Raw genomic sequence first — 21,220 nt, 5'->3', positions numbered from 1 at the left:
CTCAAATATAAACTATACTGAGGTCAGGAATGATCAATTTGGATCTCTGGGTCCCAGAGAGCCCATGGCTAGAACTCAGATTCTAGAACTCAAGTGGTCCATGAACTTAGATAAAAAAAAATTAACAATTTTCCACTAACTTCTAGCTGTAATCTACCATTTCTTTCACATTTTAAAACATTATTATGAAAAGATATACATAGGTTTCCAGGGTCTTATGGTACAAAAAGCATTAAGAAACGTTTTTTACAAGGACAAAATGTCTCCCTTCATTGCAACTTGTAACTTTTTTTTTTCCTCATTAGTATTCTAGAAACACTAACGGAAAATAATTGTGCTTACAGGCATGATACACAAGGTGGCAGTACATTGTAACTTATTTTTCCAAATCAGCTTCCCTCATTCTTGGCTGTATCTGAATGCTAAGTGTAAACTGTCAGATAATTAGAATGTAATACATTTTCAAAAAATGGCTTTCGATACTTTTCAGCCTACCCTTCTCGTTTATATTAGTATGCTCTTTTTTCTGCAATATGTAGCACATATTAGAAAAGTCTCTCAGTTGAGAAACACAGTAAAAAATTAAGCTATTTTCAGAGCTTTCTCTAAATGTTTCCTAAAAAAACAAGGACAGCAGCAAAAACAAAAAACAAAAAACAACAACAACAACAAAAAACCACCCTTATGAAGAAAGACTCTTTTCTTACTATAGGCACTGTGCTCTTATTTATACAAATATGGTCTATACGCCCAAAGGGTAATTGATGAATTACATAAAACCTTTCCTACCAACACACACCATTTTTAATCACATACTCTCTCTAATTTAAATTTGTGATTTTTATTTTTAAGTGAAAAAGAAGGAGAGGGGAGGTGATCTTCTCTTTGATGGTGTGATCTTTGCTGGAGTATTTGCAAAATGGCTAGAAGTTGTCATTCCTCCATGAAGAGGCAGAGTCTGTTTCTCTAGCTCTTGACTCTAATTGTGCTTGTGACGTAATTTGGCCAGTAGCATGTGGCAGGAGGGACAGCACTCTGTTTCTGAGCCTATGCTTCAACACACCTCAAATACTTCCTTTCTCCACTTGCTTCCATTACTGGGGACTAGGCTTGCTTGCATCTGTATCTTCTTGGAAGAAGCTGCTGGAGGGATGTGGGAGACAAGGAGGAAGAGCCCTGGCGAGCAGAGAGGAGTTGGCCCAGTCAGATAAAATCCCAGAGAAATGACCCCAACCCATGGGCAATCTACCTCCAAACAAGAGAGGTTAGGTGAGGCCACGAGAATCCCACAGCCTGGCCCTGAACTGCACCTGACTTCAGTTGTAGGAGAAACATATGCTTATTGTTTCTGGCCACTGGCTTTTGGAGTTAGTGTTTGATGCAGCACTGTGTATAAAATAGGAACTACTACAAACTATTATTTGTTACTGACAAGACATCAGCTCATGACGAAGTCAGATGGCATTTTTTTACAAAATATAGATAGAACTGTGGAGTACCTGTGACTTAGCATTCTGTTGCATTAAAGATTTTGGCCCCTGTGACACTTACTGACAATGTCTAGCCATTTAGTACATCTAGTTTTGATGTTAGATATAGCAAGTAAGTGTAAAAGAAGAAACCGAGTATGCCTATGGGCGGGACACTGCTATGGATGAACGTCTGTGTATACTCCCCCCACTGCATTCATATGCTGAAGCCTTAACTCCCAATGTATGGGAGACATGAAGCTTCTAAAGAAGCAATTAAGGTAAAATAAGATCATAAAGGTGATGCTCTGAAAGAATCGATGTCTTCATGAGAAGGAATACTAGAGAACAATCTCTCTCTCTCAACACAAAGAAGAGGTCTTACGAAGACATGGCAGGATGGCAGAGGGCTCCAAGCCAAGAGAAGACACTCAGTGTGACATCTGCTTTGCCAGTATCCTCACCTTGGACTTCCCAGCCTCCAGAACTGTAAGAAATACATTTTAATTGGTTAAGCCATACAATCAATTCTGTTTCCTTATGGCAGTCTGTGTTGACTGATACAGAATGGAAAGGCAAAGTAGAGAGAACATAGTAACAGCTAATAATGATTGCTTCCCAGCAGTCGAAAGACATATTAAATCTAATTTCATGGAGCCCCCCACAACAACCCAGGGAGGTAGCTACTATTACTAGCACTGTCACTATTTTTATAGATGAGAAAACTGAGACAAAGAAAGTGTAAGTAGCATGACCAAGTTCTCCTGGTTAGTAAATGGCAGAGTTAGCATTTGAATTGAAGAGCTCTCTCTAGAAGCTGTACTCCAAATGACTACTTTAGGCTGCTAAGAAGAAATGAGCAGTGGCAAATGAAGGCAGGAAGAGAAAGAGGAAAGAGGAAATAATAAGGAGGGACAGTGCTGGTGATCAGAACCTGTTGTTTTTCAGGGCATCTTTCTCTGACTCAGTTTACCCCTGAGGGATACATCTCAAAGCCAGTTGGTCCCCAAACCCAACTCAGTGAGAGAGCTTGGCTGTGGAGATCTGCACAGGACTTTTAAATACGTTCTGCATTTTTTCTTTCCCTGTTCTCACAGACTGAACTGCTAAATCTTTTTAGGACCCCTTGGGCTCCCAACCCTGAAAGCGGGCTTTGGGTAGAAACAGCCATGGCAGTGCAACCAAACTTGATGAGAAATTCCGTGTGGTCTGGTACACGATACACTGCTGCATATGGCATGCTATTTATTGAAAATATGAATAGGCATGTTTTATTATAATAAAACAAAACTCTAGGTACACATATAGGCATGAATAAGATGGCATTTAAAAGTATTTTTCTAGCATTGCTCCATATTGAATACATACAGGATGAATTTACAAATTGCTCATGTTATTAATTCTGCCTAAGATGTGGAAGATTAACTTGATACTGATTAGGTTGCCAAGTTTTAAATTGCTAAGGAAAACATCTGAAATATGGCTAGGACCCCTCCTGGCCAGAGGGGTTGCTGCGGTCTTCATACAAGCAAGAAGGCAATGTCTTAAAAATTCTTTAGCCCTCTGTCATGTTAGCTAGAGAAGACAGGACTCACTGAGAAAATTATCCCCCATTCTCCCAAGTGCCCTTTGGTCCCAGAGGATGTGGAAGAGAAGCAAAAGAAGTTCCATACTCACTGAGATGTGTGAGGAAGGTCTGAGAGTTGAGAGCACTGTGGCTGCCAGAGGGTCCCTATTTTTAGGAAGGAGGGCCTCTGTTGGGATAGTTGGGCAAGGTTTCAGTGGGTAAGTAGCAGTAGCCTGAGTGAAAACCAAGATCAAGTTGGGGACAGTGTGGAAAGTGGGGAGACCATGAACTGACTGTACAAGAGAATGGCTTCCTTGAGTCACCCCAGCCCCACATGCCTTGACAGTTAATGCAGTAAAGGACAGTCAGTGTGCCAAGATGAGATCAGACAAGCTGCAGCCGAAAGAAAGTCGGTAAAGATGAGAAACCAATGCACAGATCAGATGGGGGGGGGCGGGGGGTTGTCCAGCCACCGTTTCAGGACATGATATGAAGTTCTTTTTTTTTTTTTTTTTTTTAATTTTTTATTTTTTATAAACATATATTTTTTATATACATATATTTTTATCCCCAGGTCTGTGAATCACCAGGTTTACACACTTCACAGCACTCACCAAATCACATACCCTCCCCAATGTCCATAATCCCACCCCCTTCTCCCCAACCCCCTCCCCCCGGCAACCCTCAGTTTGTTTTGTGAGATTAAGAGTCACTTATGGTTTGTCTCCCTCCCAATCCCATCTTGTTTCATTTATTCTTCTACCCACTTAAGCCTCCATGTTGCATCACCACTTCCTCATATCAGGGAGATCATATGATAGTTGTCTTTCTCTGCTTGACTTATTTCGCTAAGCATGATACGCTCTAGTTCCATCCACGTTGTTGCAAATGGCAAGATTTCATTTCTTTTGATGGCTGCATAGTATTCCATTGTGTATATATACCACATCTTCTTGATCCATTCATCTGTTGATGGACATCTAGGTTCTTTCCATAGTTTGGCTATTGTGGACATTGCTGCTATAAACATTCGGGTGCATGTGTCCCTTTGGATCACTACATTTGTATCTTTAGGGTAAATACCCAATAGTGCAATTGCTGGGTCATAGGGCAGTTCTATTTTCAACATTTTGAGGAACCTCCATGCTGTTTTCCAGAGTGGCTGCACCAGCTTGCATTCCCACCAACAGTGTAGGAGGGTTCCCCTTTCTCCGCATCCTCGCCAGCATCTGTCATTTCCTGACTTGTTGATTTTAGCCATTCTGACTGGTGTGAGGTGATATCTCATTGTGGTTTTGATTTGTATTTCCCTGATGCCGAGTGATATGGAGCACTTTTTCATGTGTCTGTTGGCCATCTGGATGTCTTCTTTGCAGAAATGTCTGTTCATGTCTTCTGCCCATTTCTTGATTGGATTATTTGTTCTTTGGGTGTTGAGTTTGCTAAGTTCTTTATAGATTCTGGACACTAGTCCTTTATCTGATATGTCGTTTGCAAATATCTTCTCCCATTCTGTCAGTTGTCTTTTGATTTTGTTAACTGTTTCCTTTGCTGTGCAAAAGCTTTTGATCTTGATGAAATCCCAGTAGTTCATTTTTTCCCTTGCTTCCCTTGCCTTTTGCGTTGTTCCTAGGAAGATGTTGCTGCGGCAGAGGTCGAAGAGGTTGCTGCCCGTGTTCTCCTCAAGGATTTTGATGGATTCCTTTCGTACATTGAGGTCCTTCATCCATTTTGAGTCTATTTTTGTGTGTGGTGTAAGGAAATGGTCCAATTTCATTTTTCTGCATGTGGCTGTCCAATTTTCCCAGCACCATTTATTGAAAAGGCTGTCTTTTTTCCATTGGACATTCTTTCCTGCTTTGTCGAAGATTAGTTGACCATAGAGTTGAGGGTCTATTTCTGGGCTCTCTATTCTGTTCCATTGATCTATGTGTCTGTTTTTGTGCCAGTACCATGCTGTCTTGATGATGACAGCTTTGTAATAGAGCTTGAAGTCCGGAATTGTGATGCCACCAACGTTGGCTTTCTTTTTCAATATCCCTTTGGCTATTCGAGGTCTTTTCTGGTTCCATATAAATTTTAGAATTATTTGTTCCATTTCTTTGAAAAAGATGGATGGTACTTTGATAGGAATTGCATTAAATGTGTAGATTGCTTTAGGTAGCATAGACATTTTCACAATATTTATTCTTCCAATCCAGGAGCATGGAACATTTTTCCATTTCTTTGTGTCTTCCTCAATTTCTTTCATGAGTACTTTATAGTTTTCTGAGTATAGATTCTGTGTCTCTTTGGTTAGGTTTATTCCTAGGTATCTTATGGTTTTGGATGCAATTGTAAATGGGATTGACTCCTTAATATCTCTTTCTTCTGTCTTGCTGTTGGTGTAGAGAAATGCAACTGATTTCTGTGCATTGATTTTATATCCTGACACTTTACTGAATTCCTGTATAAGTTCTAACAGTTTTGGAGTGGAGTCTTTTGGGTTTTCCACATATAGTATCATATCATCTGCGAAGAGTGATAATTTGACTTCTTCTTTGCCGATTTGGATGCCTTTAATTTCCTTTTGTTGTCTGATTGCTGAGGCTAGGACCTCTAGTATGATGTTGAATAGCAGTGGTGATAATGGACATCCCTGCCGTGTTCCTGACCTTAGCGGAAAAGCTTTCAGTTTTTCTCCATTGAGAATGATATTTGCGGTGGGTTTTTCATAGATGGCTTTGATGATATTGAGGTATGTGCCCTCTATCCCTACACTTTGAAGAGTTTTGATCAGGAAGGGATGTTGTACTTTGTCAAATGCTTTTTCAGCATCTATTGAGAGTATCATATGGTTCTTGTTCTTACTTTTATTGATGTGTTGTATCACATTGACTGATTTGCGGATGTTGAACCAACCTTGCAGCCCTGGAATAAATCCCACTTGGTCGTGGTGAATAATCTTTTTAATGTACTGTTGAATCCGATTGGCTAGTATTTTGTTGAGTATTTTCGCATCTGTGTTCATCAAGGATATCGGTCTATAGCTCTCTTTTTTGGTGGGATCCTTGTCTGGTTTTGGGATCAAGGTGATGCTGGCCTCATAAAATGAGTTTGGAAGTTTTCCTTCCATTTCTATTTTTTGGAACAGTTTCAGGAGAATAGGAATTAGTTCTTCTTTAAATGTTTGGTAGAATTCCCCCGGGAAGCCGTCTGGCCCTGGGCTTTTGTTTGTTTGGAGATTTTTAATGACTGTTTCAATCTCCTTACTGGTTATGGGTCTGTTCAGGCTTTCTATTTCTTCATGGTTCAGTTGTGGTAGTTTATATGTTTCTAGGAATGCATCCATTTCTTCCAGATTGTCAAATTTATTGCCGTAGAGTTGCTCATAGTATGTTCTTATAATAGTTTGTATTTCCTTGGTGTTAGTTGTGATCTCTCCTCTTTCATTCATGATTTTATTTATTTGGGTCCTTTCTCTTTTCTTTTTGATAAGTCGGGCCAGGGGTTTATCAATTTTATTAATTCTTTCAAAGAACCAGCTCCTAGTTTCGTTGATTTGTTCTATTGTTTTTTTGGTTTCTATTTCATTGATTTCTGCTCTGATCTTTATGATTTCTCTTCTCCTGCTGGGCTTAGGGTTACTTTCTTGTTCTTTCTCCAGCTCCTTTAGGTGTAGGGTTAGGTTGTGTACCTGAGACCTTTCTTGTTTCTTGAGAAAGGCTTGTACCGCTATATATTTTCCTCTCAGGACTGCCTTTGTTGTGTCCCACAGATTTTGAACCGTTGTATTTTCATTATCATTTGTTTCCATGATTTTTTTCAATTCTTCTTTAATTTCCCGGTTGACCCATTCATTCTTTAGAAGGATACTGTTTAGTCTCCATGTATTTGGGTTCTTTCCAAACTTCCTTTTGTGGTTGAGTTCTAGCTTTAGAGCATTGTGGTCTGAAAATATGCAGGGAATGATCCCAATCTTTTGATACCGGTTGAGTCCTGATTTAGGACCGAGGATGTGATCTATTCTGGAGAATGTTCCATGTGCACTAGAGAAGAATGTGTATTCTGTTGCTTTGGGATGAAATATTCTGAATATATCTGTGATGTCCATCTGGTCCAGTGTGTCATTTAAGGCCTTTATTTCCTTGCTGATCTTTTGCTTGGATGACCTGTCCATTTCAGTGAGGGGAGTGTTAAAGTCCCCTACTATTATTGTATTGTTGTTGATGTGTTTCTTTGATTTTGTTATTAATTGGTTTATATAGTTGGCTGCTCCCACGTTGGGGGCATAGATATTTAAAATTGTTAAATCTTCTTGTTGGACAGACCCTTTGAGTATGATATAGTGTCCTTCCTCATCTCTTATTACAGTCTTTGGCTTAAAATCTAATTGATCTGATATAAGGATTGCCACTCCTGCTTTCTTCTGATGTCCATTAGCATGGTAAATTCTTTTCCACCCCCTCACTTTAAATCTGGAGGTGTCTTCGGGCTTAAAATGTGTTTCTTGGAGGCAACATATAGATGGGTTTTGTTTTTTTATCCATTCTGATACCCTGTGTCTTTTGACAGGGGCATTTAGCCCATTCACATTCAGGATAACTATTGAGAGATATGAATTTAGTGCCATTGTATTGCCTGTAAGGTGACTGTTACTGTATATGGTCTCTGTTCCTTTCTGATCTACCACTTGTAGGCTCTCTCTTTGCTTAGAGGACCCCTTTCAATATTTCCTGTAGAGCTGGTTTGGTATTTGCAAATTCTTTCAGTTGTTGTTTGTCCTGGAAGCTTTTAATCTCTCCTTCTATTTTCAATGATAGCCTAGCTGGATATAGTATTCTTGGCTGCATGTTTTTCTCGTTTAGTGCTCTGAAAATATCATGCCAGCTCTTTCTGGCCTGCCAGGTCTCTGTGGATAAGTCAGCTGCCAATCTAATATTTTTACCATTGTATGTTACAGACTTCTTTTCCCGGGCTGCTTTCAGGATTTTCTCTTTGTCATTGAGACTTGTAAATTTTACTATTAGGTGACGGGGTGTGGGCCTATTCTTATTGTTTTTGAGGGGCATTCTCTGAACCTCCTGAATTTTGATGCTCGTTCCCTTTGCCATATTGGGGAAATTCTCCCCAATAATTCTCTCCAGTATACCTTCTGCTCCCCTCTCACTTTCTTCTTCTTCTGGAATCCCAATTATTCTAATGTTGTTTCGTCTTATGGTGTCACTTATTTCTCGAATTCTCCCCTCGTGGTCCAGTAGCTGTTTGTCCCTCTTTTGATCAGCTTCTTTATTCTCTGTTATTTGGTCTTCTATATCACTAATTCTTTCTTCTGCCTCATTTATCCTAGCAGTGAGAGCCTCCATTTTTGATTGCACCTCATTAATAGCTTTTTTGATTTCAACTTGGTTAGATTTTAGTTCTTTTATTTCTCCAGAAAGGGCTTTTATATCTCTCGAGAGGGTTTCTCTAATATCTTCCATGCCTTTTTCGAGCCCGGCTAGAACCTTGAGAATTGTCATTCTGAACTCTAGATCTGACATATTACCGATGTCTGTATTGATTAGGTCCCTAGCCTTCGGTACTGCCTCTTGTTCTTTTTTTTGTGGTGAATTTTTACGTCTTGTCATTTTGTCCAGATAAGAGTAAATGAAGGGGCAAGTAAAATACTAAAAGGGTGGCAACAACCCCAGGAAAATATGCTTTAGCCAAATTAGAAGAGATCCAAAATCGTGAGTGGGGAGAAAGGGGATAAAAAGAGGTTCAAAAAGGAAGAAAGAAAAAAGAAAAAAAAAAAAAAAAAAAAAGAAAAGAAAAGAATTTTTTTTAAAAAAGAAAACACCTAAGAAAAATGTAAAAAAATATATACATATATTAGATAAACTAGTAAAAAATCGTTAAAAAAGAAAAAGGTAACAGTTAAAAAAAAAAATTTTACCCGAAGGCGAGAAAAAAAAAAAAAATGAAAAAGAAAAAATTAAATTAACTGCAAGACTAAAAAAAATCACAGGAAAAAAGCCATGAGTTCCGTGCTTGGCTTTCTCCTCTGGAATTCTGCTGCTCTCCTTGGTATTGAAACCGCACTCCTTGGTAGGTGAACTTGGTCTCGGCTGGATTTCTTGTTGATCTTCTGGGGGAGGGGCCTGTTGTAGTGATTCTCAAGTGTCTTTGCCCCAGGCGGAATTACACCGCCCTTACCCGGGGCCGGGGTGAGTAATCCGCTCGGGTTTGCTTTCAGGAGCTTTTGTTCCCTGAGCGCTTTCCGTAGAGTTCCAGAGGACGGGAATACAAATGGCGGCCTCCTGGTCTCCGGCCCGGAGGAGCCGAGAGCCCAGGGCCCCACTCCTCAGTGCGCCCTCAGAGAACAGCGCCCAGTTACTCCCGTCTGCCTGACCTCCGGCCGCGCTCCGAGCTCACCGAGCCTGCGACCGGTTCAAGGTAACACGGAGCTGCGAGCTTACTGTCGGCTCTGTCTCTGTAGCCGGCTTTCCCGTTCCAATACCCGCAAGCTCTGCGACACTCAGACACCCCCGATACTTCTGTGACCCTGCGGGACCTGAGGCCACGCTGACCCCGCGTGGGCTTCGCCCCGGTTTAGTCTCTGGAGCGATGTCCCTCAGCGGAACAGACTTTTAAAAGTCCTGATTTTGTGCGCGGTTGCTCCGCCGCTTGCCGGGAGCCGGCCCCTCCCCCCGGGGTCTATCTTCCCGTCGCTTTGGATTCACTTCTCCGCCGGTCCTACCTTTCAGAAAGTGGTTGTTTTTCTGTTTCCAGAATTGCTGTTCTTCTTCTCTTCGATCTGCCGATGGATTTTCAGGTGTTTGCAATCTTTAGATAAGCTATCTAGCTGATCTCCGGCTAGCTGAAGCAGTCTCAGCTTGCTACTTCTCCGCCATCTTGACTCCTCCCATCTGATATGAAGTTCTTTCTGGATCTAGACCCCATTCTGGGGAAAACAAGGGAGGAGAGAACATGCAGAGGGACTGCTGTCTGGAGATGACATCTGGAGTTTGAATGGATGGACTGCATTCCCAAGAGACTCAGGGGTATGCAGGAAGTGATGACATTGCTTTCCATTGGCTCATGTCGATGTTCTCTTTCCTGCCTCTCAGTCCCATGTGCAGTCAAGTGAAAGAAGGAATGGATGGGCAAACCGAGCTCCGTTTGAGACTCGGAAATGTCTGCTCTAACAAAATGTGACTATAAACAATAAAGCCTCTACGTGTCCAAAATGAAAGTGACTTCCCTTGCCAAGAATTCAGTCAGCTACACGTTAGGGTTAGGTGTATATGCTGCGACACTACTCTGTTCTTACGAATTCTCTCTGCTGTTTATGTTACACAATATTGATGGAGATTCTAATCAGAGGAAGAAGAGTATGAAACTAGTGATTTGCATGTCTAAATCAACATTTGAAAAGGTACCGATACATTTTCCTTATGGACATGAAAACATAAAATGCAATTGGAAGTTACTAAATATTTAATATATTCCTACAGTTGTCTATCACTACGTAACAAGGCACTCAAAATGAAGTGGGTAAAAACAACAATATTTACCGTCTCATGGTTTCTGTGGCTCAGGAATTCGGAGAGGGCACCGTTGGCTTGGCTAGTCTCTGCCTGGCAATGCGTGGGACTTCAGCAGGACCACATCAAGGTGGGAGGGATGGAATCATTGAAGGCTTGACTGAAGCCAGAAGACACAAGGTGGCTCTCTCATGTGGTGGAAAGCAAGTTGCTTCTCCCACAGGGCTGCCTGAGGGTCCCCAGGACGTGGCAGTTATCTTGACCTGGAGGGAACACTTCATAGGCTCAATGAACTTGTGTTGATTTTTAGAACCTGTCTTCAGAAGTGCCACAGCACCACTTTCTACGGTCTTCCATTGGTCACGTAGAGCCTCTTGATTCTGTGTGGGAGGAAACTACATAGGATACTGTATTAATTATGCATTGCTGTGCCACAAATTACCTTCACACTTTTGAACTTAAAGCAAACCCATTTATTATGTACAGTTTCTGTGGGTGGGGAATCCAGAAGCATCTTCCAGGGCTTGTTCTGGCTCTCAGGTCTCTCCTGAGGTTACCTTCAAGCTATCGCCTGGGGCTACGGTCGAGGGGCCGAAGAACCTGCTTCCAAACTTTCTTGTTTGTTGGTAAGCTGCAGTTCCTTGCCTTGGGGGCCTCTCCATAGGCTGCTGAGTGTGGTGCACTGTGATAACACAGCAGCTGACTTCCCCCAGACTGACTCATGTGGAAGACAGAAAAAAACCCCCAAAGCCCCCTTACACTTATCTTGGAAGTGACACACTACACTGGTTTCCTGTTGCTGCTTACCACAAACTTAGTGACTTAACTAGCACATATTTGGACCAGAAGCCCCAAATAGGTTTTGCTAAGCTGAAGTCAAGGTGGAGATAGGCCTGTGTTCCCTTTGGAAGCTTTAGGGGAGAATCCATTTCCCTGCTTTTTCCAGCTTCTAGAGGCCAGCTGAATTCTTTGGTTTCTGGTCCTTTCTCTATCTTCAGAAACATAGGCATGCCATCTTTCAATCCCTCTGACTCTGACTCTCTTCCACCTTTTAAGAACCCTTTGGTGGACACTGGGACTACTCAAGGAATTCAGCATAATCTCTCTATCTCAAGATCTTTAAATCAATCCCCTCTGCAAAGTCCCTTGCTGCATATGGTAACGATTCAACACATTCACAGGTTTAGGATTTGGGGATTTGGATGTGGCCGTAACTGGGGAACCATTACCTTGCTTACCACACATACCATAACTTTTGCCATTTTATATTGGGCCCACAGACCAAACTTGGTACAATCAGGAGATGACTATTCCCGGGTGTGAATATTGGGAGCTGGAGAGCAGTGGGGGCCATTTTGGAGGTGACGACCACATTTTTATATGACCATTACACCACTTTATAAAAAGTGTCAACTACTGCTTCAGAATACAATACTGTAATAACAATGTTATACAGTTATTAACATTTTTTATTAGATTGAGAATGATAATGATGATAAAATCACAATAGCTACTATTGTTTGGGGTGCCTAACTGGTGCTGGGTGCTGTGTTAAGCATTTTACATCAATCTCTACGTTATGTAACATCTTGAGCTAGGAGATCAATATTTTTATCATTTATAATGATTAAAGATATAAAGAAATAGGTTCGGAGAAGCTCAAGCTAAATGGTTTCAGTACATTCACACAGTATAAGTTGGTACAGAGAGAGTCTGAATCTAGTCTGGGCAAGTATAAGGCTATTCAGGCTCTCGTCCCTCTTTGCTGCTAACATCCCATGATCCTATATAAGTGACTCCAATGTTCATAACCAAGTTTTTATCATCATTACCTGGACTACAGATTCCTTAATTATATTATCCTGAAAGAGTCAAGAATCACAACCATTTATACCATTTATCATCAACCTATAGATGGCACTTTTGTATAACCAGAAGTTCAATATGAATCTAAAAGCTCCATTCCCAAACTTATACCAAAGACAATTCTATCTGAAAATTAAGTCCTCACACATTTAAATAGAACACCAGTATCTTGGCTATAGCAAAGTAAAGGGAAGAAAGTAGCTTTGTGTAAAGATTTTCTAAGTGAATTCTTATCTAGTCATATAACCCACCCCCGAGACAACATAAAAAAGACCCTTTACACTGGCGCATATCCTCAATTTACCAGATATTTAGACAAATCTATTGTGAAACATCAAAGTTCTATCCAGGGGAAAGAGAGAGAATCATTTCTGGCACCCTATTTTTTTTTTCCCTCTTTCCTTTCTTCTTATTTATGTCTAGATCTTTTCCATAACAAATATTCCCATCTTCTTAATTGGCTCTCCTGAATAGCTCATTAGTAGAACATGTCTGGAAAGTAATTTTAATTTTCAGTGACCCTATTGTATCTCCACACATTATCCCATCTCTAAAGTAGTACCATAGGGCTCAGGATATGTAGCCGGAGGTATCCTGGAAGAATTATTATAAAGAAATATGTGCCAAGAGTTCACTATTTCAACTTGGACACAACAAATAAAAGTGATCGGCATCATGGTGGGAGGAATGAATGTTGCAGATAGAGGTATTAAACAATATATCATCTAACCCTGGGCTTCTGTATTACTAGGAGAGGGGGTACTCCATTTGGCACATTTTAAAATTCCAGATATTAAGCCCCAGTGATTATAAGAACTCTGAAGTTAGGCTCCCCTGGTTTTCAAAGCCAAATGTGATGGGGATTCGCCTTCCCAGTGTAGGTCCTCCATGCCTTGGATGCCTGTTTGGTGTCTGCTCCTCTGCCCATTCTGTGTCTATGATATCCCTCCCATGGATAGTCCCTCAGGTCAGTTTGGCTCGACCATGTCTCTGCCCTTCCCAGCTTCAAAGGGGCCTCTTCTTTGTGTTTAGCTGTAGAGAGTCTGTTCTGCCAGTCTTTAAGTCATTTTTCTGGTTTATTTACACTGACGTGAGGTGCCTCGTTAGCGCAGTAGGTAGCGCTTCAGTCTCATACACTGACGTGGGTGTCCTTTAGTTGTATCTGTGGGAGGAGGTGAGCCTAAGATCCTTCCACCCCACCATCTTCTGAGCTTTTCGGGCTCTGGCACATTCTCAAGAACACTTCACAGGTAGTCCCTCCTCTTTCCTGTGTTGAGTTTTGCTGATCCACTTAGCAGATTACTGCTTTACAGGCTGCATATTCCACTTCCGTCCAGTTGTTTCTTGTTGATTCATCACTTTCAGGCTCAGATTATTTCCTTTGTACATTATTTACTTATTCACTCAAGAAACACAGAATGAAGACCGACTCTATGTGAAGAATGACATTAGCTATGGGTACAGAGTCAGGGTTTCAAAGATTAATTTGGAATAGCTCTCTTTCCTCACAGGCTCATAACAAGGATGGCTGATTTGGGGCAGGAGTGCCATCTTTGCCTCCATGATCACAGAAACTCCAGACCATCAGACTCTTTCCAGTGACTTCTGAGTCCTTCGTAACATAGCACTCCCATTGACTATTACCAAAAAGAGTTTTGTGGAGGACAAGATTGAAACAGTCAGACATTTACCATCTAATAGAGCCTGTCTTCGAGAACAAAAACAAAAACAAAAACCCAACCCTCAACTTCAGAGACCTTGTGGCTCAATGGGAGAGTGATGGTTCCTACTCTTGGAGAGGGGGGCTCTCAGTAAGAGGAGATATAGGACGATCACATATAGAGGAAGCCTTAAGAACACTGAGAGAGAAACAAACAAATATGCATGGGTTCAATGCTATATTGGTCTCATACTTAAGAGCAGAGGCAAAAAAGGAAGTTAATAACTGATGGTTGCCTACAACGTGCCCACTCTATGCTAGATTCTTTATATTATGTCACTTAATCCTCTCAAACACTGTGTGAGCGAGTTATTAATATCCCTCAACAGCTTAGGTAGCTAAATGCTGTTGCACATTGGACAAGAGATGGGGGTGGATTTCCGACTCAGGCTCCAATGACTCCCAAGACCCTCTGTACCTCTCTGCCTTCCCTTGAGTGGTCACATTAATCAGGTAAACTTTCTGGTTATAAAATGGGAGAGACCCAAATTAGGCTGGAAAAACAAAATGTGGATAAACCACAACAACATTTGCTCAAGTATCAGAGAAGTAAAGTTTTGGTGTTGATGCTTTTTCAGCTGTGTCTTCAACAGAAACGGGTATATCCAAGGTCGATCCCAGATTCTACTGGTTTCTTTCCAGCTCAAAATTACAACACAATTATTGCAGGTCTAAAAGTTTTGATTTACAACAAATCCAATCCTTGACTAACAAGTGGCAAAATTTGTACATTTCATATGCTGAAATCTTAAGAAACAGGGTAGTTTAATGGTGTGGGGGCGGGGAAAAACTGAATGATGATGAAATCAGATAAAATCTTCCTTAAACACTTGACACTAAGAGAACTTAAATCATTTAATATGTTTGGAAAGGAAGAATAGATAGTACCTGGTGTTTCTTCCCACTCATAAAGACACTTTCTTATTTCTTCTTTATTTGAAACTGGGGAAGGAGGAAGTTTGAGTTGACACCTAATGGAAAGGAAAGAAAGCCAACATTGATTAATTTCGCTTACATTCAACAGACATTTATACACGTCTAGTAATGGGCCAGCCACTGTGCTATCTCCTTTCATGTGTTATTCATTTAATTCTTCCAGGAAGGCCATGGGAAATTTATTTTTATCCTCATCTTATATATGAAAAAACAGAAGCTCCAAAATGATGGTAGGCAGAAAAAATACTGGGCAAAATGATGGTAGGCAGAAAAAATATTGGGCAAAATGATGGTAGGCAGAAAAAATATTGGGCTAGGGATTGAAAAACTTGGGTCCTAGATCCACTTTTGTCAACTAATTTACTGTGGGACTTGGGAAGAACTTTATATTCTCTGTGAGTCGTTTTCTCTTTCAGGGAGAAAGAGACCAGAAATAACCCTAAAGGCAACATAGGTCTCTTTTTGAATTGTGAGTTCAGCACCTTAATTCATATTCTTTTTCCTTATTTCATTTTACTGTTGTTATCATTGCCACTAAATTAACCTGAGCTTTTAACTAGAGGTAAGAAGCCTGGGGCATTTTGAGTCAGGAAAAGTCTCATTAGGTTTGGCCCAGAGTGCAAACATGCGTCGGCAAGCACGTGCCTCCTGTTTAACTTCAGTATTCCTGTAGCACAATGTTCTCACTGCTGCTGGTGCCAAACCTAGGGGGAACTATGCTTCATGGGAAATTCCACATTAGTGTAGTTTAGGAAACTTTTCCCCCCTTGGATATGTTACCGGATTGACAGTAGCAAACACGTGGAGGACCCTTAATAATATTTCAGAAACTGGCATTGAGAATAGCTTTAGTTTATATATAAATATATATATATATATAATTAATATATAACTTATTTAATATACAATATATATAAAAATCTTACTGAGATGATTTACATACTATACAGTAACACTTTAAAAAATGCACCTCTCAGTGCATTTATATATTTGTATTAGTTGAGTATATTCACAGGGTTGTACCACTATTGCCACTTTAATTTTAGAACATTTACATTATCACCCTCAAAACCACATACTCATTCCTTTTTCCTGCTAGCCCCTGGCAACCATTAACTACTCTCTTGTCTTTAAACTTGCCTATCATGGATCTTTCCTATAAATGAAATAACATTGTGTGGTTTTGAGCTGGCATAATGTTCACTTAGCATAATGTTTTCGAGTTTCACTCATATTGCAGCATGAATTGGTACTTTGCTTCTTTCTTTACTCCCTTTTTTTTTTTTTAAACAAATGGTTCCTATTATTTATTTATTTATTTGACTTTGTTGCCTTGGCTGAATGATATTCCACTGTATCTATTTATCTGCTGGTGGACATTTGGGTAGCTTTTATTGTCTGGATATCATAAATAATGTTACCATGAATGTTGTGTACAGGTTTGGTGTTTGTGTGGACATACCTTTAAATTGTCTTGCACATACACCTAAGAGTGAAATTGCTGGGTCATATAGTAATCCTATGTTTAACACTGTTAAACTCTTTCAAAGTGGCTGTACCTTTTTGAATTCTCACCAAAAGTGTATGAGAGTTCCAATTTCTTTACATTCTCACCAAGACTCATTATTGTCTGTCTTTATATTAGCCATCCTGGTGCATGTGAAGTGGTATCTCACTGCGGTTTTATTTTGCATTTACCCAGTAGCTAATGATGTTGAACCTCTTTTCATGTGTTCATTGACTATTTTATATCTTTTTTGGAGAGATGTCTATTCCAATTCTTTTTTTTTTTTAAACCCATGTTCTAATTTGATTATTTGTCTTTTCAATATTCAGTTGTAGGTGTTTCAAGTACCTTATTAGACATATGATTTAGAAATATTTCCTCCGAGGGATGCCTGAGGGGCTCAGTCTATTTAACATCTGCCTTCGGCTAGTGTCATGATCCCGGGGTCCTGGGATTGAGTCTTCAATCTGGCTCCTTGCTCAGTGGGGAGCCTGCTTCTCCCTCTGACTGCCCCTCCCCCTGCTTGTGCTTGCTCTCTCTATTTCTCTGACAAATAATAAATAAAATCTTTAAGAAAAAAGAAAAATATTTTCTCCCATTCTTTGGATTGTCTTTTTACTTTCTTGATAGGTTTGTTTATACACACACACACACACACACACACATATACACATACACATACATATATTTAGAAAGGAAGAGAGAGAGAAGGAGAGAGAGGGGAAAGAATAGGAAGGGGCAGAGGGAGAGGGAAAGAGAGAATCTTAAGCAGACTCTATGCCCAGCATGGAGCCCAGTGTGTGGCTCAATCTCACAACCTTGAGACCATGGCCTGAGCTGAAATTGAGTATGACACTTAACTAACTGAACCACACAGATGCTCCCAATCTTTACTTTTTTGAAAAATTCTAGAATATAGAAATTTGGCATTCCTTAATGGTGAAGAAAGTTTAAATACAGATAAAAGAAATATATATATATATATATATATATATATATATATATATGTGTGTGTGTGTATAATATGTATATAAATGTATAAATATATATGTATAATAGAACTTGTTATCACCAAAACATAAATACTAGAAATAAATTGTAATATAAAAAAGATTTTTGGAAAGATTTCTATAGATTCATGGATGATAGAGTTTTAATATGTTGTAAAATCTTCAGTCTCTGATGACAGTGTCATAAAATGGAGGTACTGTATTTCTGATAAATATCTCTTGGAACTACTGTCACAGACAAAATTAAAGGCCAGATGGATCACTGATGATCCAATTACACTAGACACTTGTGTTTTAATAAATAGGTAAAGTATATACTTAATTCATTTCAAGTCAGAAACTCTTTCCTATTTTTTTTTAAAGATTTTATTTATTTATTTGAGAGAGAGAAAGCAAGAGAGAGAGAGAGTGTGCATGTGTGTGCACACAAGTGGGGGGAGGGGCAGAGGGAGAGGGAGAAGCAAACTCCTCCCTGCTGAATAGGGAACCCTGATTGGGGAGGGGGAAATCCCAGGACATTGGGATCATGACCTGAGCTGAAGGCTGACATTTAACTGACTGAGCCACCCAGGTGCCCTGACTATTCTTATTTTTGTTTAATTAATAGCTACTTACCTTTATTCTAGTTAATTTTTCTGGTTTCTTGTGAGAAAGACAGCTAGGAAAAAAGAGTAGTAAGTTTGGTTGATGGACAATGCTTTACATGGTATATACTATACACTATACTAATGCTTTTATTGTGCAAATTCAATTTCATATTGTTCTACTTCCAAATTGGTCTTTTATGCTATCTGGTGTATAATTTTGCTAAAAACCTATAACTAAATATGGAAAAGTTATTTTGTTACCTTGGAGGAGGGAGGGTCTTTCTAACTATGATTCATTATTTCGACCCATAAAATAAAGGATTCAGAAAATTGACTGCCTAAAAATAAATATGAATGGCAAAACACCAGTGGCAGAATCAAAAGCTAAATGTTGGAATGAAAGAAGGAAAAATGTTCATAATTGATATTACAGAATATTAATTTCTTTAATATATACAGAACTCATACAAATAGATAAGACAAAAAATCTAGTAAAAACTGGAACAAAGATTTAAAGATAATGTTTACAGGAAAATAAATGCAAGCAGCTTTGAGCATATGAAAATATGCTCAACTTTGCTCACTCATAATAAGAGAAACACAGATTAAACCAGAATGATACCATTGCCCATCTATTAGCTTGTTATAAATCTAAACACAAAGAGACTGTTAAAAATCTGAAAGTTTGACGACACATTGTGCACACTGATGGAGGGCAACTTGGAGCTTTGCATCTAAATTGCAAACATAACACTTTGACCCAAGGATTCTACATCTAGCATTATAAATTTCACATATATTTGCACACATTAAAAAAGATGTACAAGATTCTTCATCGCAGAATGTTTGTAAAAGTCAAAGGTTGGGAATCACTTAAATGTCCATCACCCAAATACTGGTTAAATAAATTATGGTAACTCATATAAGACAATATATGAAGCTTCAAAAAAGGACACTCAAGCCTCTCAAATATTGAAAAGAAAAGGTCTTGAAGGTAACGTTCAGAGCACTGTGTACTGTATGTTGTCTTTTATCAAAGAGGTAAATTTATGAGTATGTGTTTGTATTTTCTTATTTATGCATAAAGTTCTAAAAGCATAGACAGTAAACTATTTACAGAGGTGGTTAATTAGCTGGCTGGGGAGAAGGAGATTTTTCACTCTCTATTATGTATAATATAATTTTAAAAATATATGTATATAATCCAAGAGTTAATCCAAGGTTTTCTTGTTTTCTAAATTAATCTTACTAAAAGATGTAATCTGTATTTGAATCTTCTTGAGTTTGTGCAGTCAAATGGGATAAGAGTAATAGTGTAGATATCTAGTGAGCAAGTTGCAAGATAACTCAGAAACACTGATGGAAAATACCACTATTTATCAACTCTACTTCTCAGACTCATTTCCTGAATTTTGAAGGTAGAACCTTTGATTTAAAAATCTACAGGCTTAAAAAATTGAACTGAATCCCTAGTGGCTCACCCCATGTTGACAGAGAAAAAAGCTAGAAGCTGCCAGGGGAGTGTATATGATGGTCATGGTCATGACATTGGAATCACAATTATAATTGACTTTGATATGTCACAAGAAACGAAAATTAGAACTCTGTCCCTAAGCCTTCAGGCCTGATCTTTTTCTCAAGACACATTTACAATGAAATTCAGTACATTATAACTGAAAAGAATTCAAAAGAAATAACCCTAGAAACAGAAAAATTGCTTCCTTTTTATAATAGAATATATGCAACAAAAAAATGGGGCAGAAAATCAGCTTTTTTTACCTTCCAAAGCCTAATAACACTTTTTGGAATGACATGGTGATGCCAAATACATCCTTCCTGTCTACTCCTGGTGCCCTTGTCTCATTTAGAAATTTGTCTGGTAGGAGCTCTGATATAACAAGTCGACTCTCAAACAGACGGTTTCCAATGGCTCTCTTATTCTTGAAACCGGCAATTATTTTGTCCCCGTGTGCTGGAGGCTTGGATGGGAATGATGTTTTTCCCTCCACAACCGTCAAGTACAACATGAATGAACAGAGGCCTTCATTTATTGGAAATAGCAAGAGTGGAAAGCTCTGTTGTGCATATTTCAATATTGCCCATATAAGCAGTGTTTCTCTTCATCAGCAAGTGGTTTATAAATGCCGAAGCCCCCCCCCAAAACAAACAGCCTGGTTTACAACAACATATTTGGTGGTGTTTTCAGTTAATAATATTCAGTGCCCAGTTGAAAGTATTAGCTCTGGTTTTAAGCAAACTGTTTAATTAAAACTTCAAGAAGGGGACGCCTGGGTGGCTCAGTTGGTTGGACAGCTGCCTTCGGCTCAGGTTGTGATCCCAGTGTCCTGGGATCGAGTCCCACATCAGGCTCCTTGCTCAGCAGGGAGCCTGCTTCTCCCTCTGTCTCTGCCTGCCACTCTGTCTGCCTGTGCTCATGCTCTCTCTCTCTGACAAATAAATAAAATCTTTAAAAAAAAAAAAAAACTTCAAGAAGGGTCTCTAGAGCTTTAATAGGAAAGCATTACATTGGATAGCAAGGTAATGAACTTTTAAAAATTAATCAAGTATGGCCTCCTTATGACAAATAAATAAAACATATATGAAATCTTGCCTGATATGATCAATCTTGCCTACTAAAAATTCTGTGTAAATACTAATCTAAAATCATGTTTCATGAACCATATTTACTTACTTATGTCATCTGTCAACAACATATAACCCACAGGGCCCCATTCATGGTGGAAGCTGGTGAATCCTATTTGCCCTTTCTCTTCTTCTCCTGTCAGGGGCACACTTGCACTCTGCAGACATGCCGTGCAGGTAGGATAAGAAGCTAAGAGGTTTGGCAAAGCAAACAGAGTGCCTAAATGAACCAGGTGACTTTACTTCAGCTTCTGGAGTTTCTTTTCATTTCTTTCTTTCTTTGTTTTTTAAGTTTTATTTTTTTACCTAGTCTCTATGCCCAATGTGGGGCTTGAACTCATGATCAAGAGTTGCAGGTTCTTCCTACTGGGCCAAGTAGGCTCCCTGCTTCTACAATTTCTATAGCA

General features: G+C 39.4%; 1 long non-coding RNA gene across 1 annotated transcript; it reads right to left on the bottom strand.

Moving 5' to 3' along the window:
- Positions 1-868: 868 nt before the first annotated feature.
- LOC131819689 (uncharacterized) lies at positions 869-15,121 on the bottom strand. The gene is made up of 3 exons (XR_009349293.1): positions 15,019-15,121; positions 10,575-10,939; positions 869-1,176 (listed from the first exon to the last, which is right to left on the bottom strand). It is a non-coding gene; the product is annotated as an uncharacterized LOC131819689 (long non-coding RNA).
- Between the last annotated feature and the right edge of the window lie 6,099 nt (positions 15,122-21,220).

This window comes from Mustela lutreola, chromosome 1, assembly GCF_030435805.1.
Source record: "Mustela lutreola isolate mMusLut2 chromosome 1, mMusLut2.pri, whole genome shotgun sequence".
Classification (NCBI taxonomy): domain Eukaryota; kingdom Metazoa; phylum Chordata; class Mammalia; order Carnivora; family Mustelidae; genus Mustela; species Mustela lutreola.
Note: the sequence above shows the minus strand (reverse complement) of the source record. Positions and strands in the feature narration are given on the sequence as shown.